Source organism: Tupaia chinensis, unplaced genomic scaffold, assembly GCF_000334495.1.
Source record: "Tupaia chinensis unplaced genomic scaffold, TupChi_1.0 Scaffold000037_3, whole genome shotgun sequence".
NCBI classification, from domain to species: Eukaryota; Metazoa; Chordata; class Mammalia; order Scandentia; family Tupaiidae; genus Tupaia; species Tupaia belangeri.
Genome location: NW_006159486.1, coordinates 663,203 through 666,510, shown reverse-complemented (window position 1 = coordinate 666,510; position 3,308 = coordinate 663,203).

Here is a 3,308-nt window from a genome sequence, read left to right as displayed (position 1 = left end):
ATATATATATATGTTTGTGTGTGTGTGTATATGTGTGTTACTCCTATTTCTAACCCTCTGTCCTTTCCCACCCTCTTCTCACACTACCTCTGGTGTCTACAGTAGTCTTCCATTCTTTTTCCCCCTCATTGTATTGAGATCACACAATTTCTTAAATAATCTAACTACTTTCAGTAGCAAGATCAGTTGGTAATTTCAAGAAAGCAGTTTTAACTTAAAGAAATCCTAAGGAACATTGCTTAAAACTTAAAGCCAGGTAATAGGTTAAGGTTCTGTTCAAATGGTAAGTACATGAAACTATCGACACCTCAAGACGGGACACAAATATAGTTTTGTAAATAACTGTATATATATATATATAAAATTTTATATGTACACACACACATATATTAATATATGGGTTGGGAATAGCATGTGGAATCAGGGCTGTGAATTCAAGATAACCATAAGAACTCTAAAGGAAGTAAATCCTCAAAACTATTCTGCTTTTCTATTTAGCAAGTGGTAACATAAGTCTTAATTTTTGTCCTTTTTTTAAAAATATGAGCCTTCAAGAAGAAATAACCTGAAATAAGTTGTATGTTTCCTGACAAGTGAAGTCAAAATGTTTTCTTACAAGCATTCTCCTAATGTGAGTTTTTAATTTTAGGAAATACATCTCTCTGTGCACAATTTTGAGAATTTGCTCTAACCTCCTCCAATGTCAGCACCTGGCTAAAATTCCCCATCTCCTGGCCATGACACCATGAAGGGCACATTCCACAGCCATCAGTGTGCCACGTTCCCAGCACGATCTCGGATTCAGAGCACGCCAGTGTCCAGTGTCCACAGGGCTCAAAATGAGAGATGAGCTTGTCAAGATATTTTTATTCTTACTTTGATGTTGCAGGGACTCAGTTGCTTTGCAACTAAGAGACTACCAGACAGACTTCCAGCGAGACAAAGAATGCACTAAAGTCACTTCGTCTGTCAAAGACTCTTTCCGTAGAAAGGCAAAAGGAAAAAGTGTACTATTGAAACAAACTGAAAGCATGTCAGAGTGATTGGCACGCTAACTCCACAAAATAAGAAATAATTATTGCTTGATAATGGCAACTTATGTCAGGGATGTGAATTTTGGGGCCACCATTTGTGTTTTTGCAAATTGCCTGACATCACAGGAAGTCTGTGGCTTCCGCTGCAGAACTGTGAAGTGGCTTTGGCCTCGTCATTTCAACAGTGGCAGCATTAGCAACAGCAGCACATAGCACGCAAACCCCACGTGTCTGTCACTCCCTATTCTAACCACCAGACAATGCAAGCAAAAAAGAGAGAGACTCAGGACTTGTAGTCATGGCATTTGGTATTTTTGACTAGATGATTTTTTCAGGCATATTAATAACCAACATTTGCACAATCCATTTACTTCAGCTAAAAAACAAGTTAGCTTTTCCTTTTCCTGGTTTCTAAAACAGCACAAAGGAAAAAAGACCTAGTTCCTGCCTTCTAGAAGTTTAGAGGCCTTTAGTAGATCACTTTTTTCCCTCTTTCATATGACTTCTTTTCATGGTCTTCTTTAGGGCTTATTGTTATTGTTTTGCTTTTTTTTTACTTCTCTAGGAATGCAAAGGAGAAGAAACTTGAATGGAAACGGTTAGCAACTTGGAAGGTACAAAGTACCTCTTAAATAAATAGGAGTCCATTTGCAACAGAGGCAGTAGGGCACTGCTGTACAATGCTGGAGTCACATGCAAAGCTTGGATTCAGGTCCTGGATAAACCCGAACACCGAGGAGCATCCTGATTTGGCTAATAGGTTGTAGGGTACCTCTCACTCTGAAGACATAAGTAAAGTAAACTTTAAAAATACATAAACAAGGAATATCTAGGAGTAATGTTTTATATTATACAGTAACTATTTTAATCCACTTATGCATTTTTAGAGTTGTTCAAGGACTTTTCCTTAAACAGAGAAGTCAAAAGGAAAAGTCCTTGAACAACAATATATGCTCACTCATTTAATTATTTCAATTAAAAATGTGCTGGCTACTTACTGTGATCCAGGCCTAGTACAAAGTACCAAAAGATTTCTTTTCAAATAAATATTTCTAGATAGTCCTAGAAGATAGGGATGTTTGATATGCTATTTTTCAAGAGGAAAAGATAACTGCACCAGATTTAGTGGGAAAGTCCCTTAGATTATAGAAATAATACCTTTTCAGGGAGACACTGCTAATTACCTGCCTGATACCCACTTTCTCTTTTTTCTCTTATTAATTGAATTGATTTTAAATAGGATGAAAATGTACCTAACTGAAATTCCCAGCGTCTCAACCACTTCTCACAGTGGTCACTTAACTCAGTTTTAGCCAATAAATTGTCGATAATCTCAAGAGAGAGTACTATTTTCTGAATAAAGCCAGGTCAGGGTTGGGGTACATGGGAAGGGGGGAAACACAGCCTTTTTATCATCATATAGTTGGCACATTAGTTTGGGACAAGCTCTCTTGAGACTCCTTGTTACATGAAAAAAGCTTTTATTCTTTTAAAGAACTATAGCAAAAACTGCTAATCCTGCTCATCGAAAGCCCTCTTTTCTTCTTCCTGAGCATACAAGCCTCCCCCACAGATGGTCATGTAACAAAAGTGTGTGAAAGGGACAAGTCCTGCTTCCAGACCTAGCCCACCTATATTCTTTTCATGGCCATTGACATGCTCTCTTTACTTTTGCTGACTGAAAGTCCATATCCAAACACAAATGGAAGTCACACAATGAAGACAAGGTATGGCAAAACTCCCATCAGCATGAACCACAAAACAACCTGTCTCAGACACTTTTATTTGTAAATGCTTTTATTAATGATCGTACACACATAAGAGAGAGAGAGAGAGAAGCACCTTCAACAGGGTCTTGTCATGCTACAATCCCCTTTCCCAGCTTCCCAGTTTATCAGGGTCCTGGGTGCATGTGCATGCCCAGCATGTTTTCAGTCCATCCCAGGAATCCAAACCTATGGTTAGTCATGCAGATTCCAGCACTGCAATTCAGTTTGCTACCAACTGTATCAACAAGCTGGAGCTGATCTTCCATGGATTCTTATGTAATAGAGAAATAAACTTATAATGCAATTAAGTCAGTGAAATTTGGGGCATAATTTGTTATGGGGGCTAACATTTTCTTTTTTATAGTTCTTTTTTTTTTCCATCCAAAATACACTGTGCATTGGCTCAATCAAGCACATCAACATACATGTTCTCAGCAAATAATTTTCCAATTCTTATGTTCTGCATACCTTGCCTTTTGTTTTGCCATCCTTGATTCCCCATCCC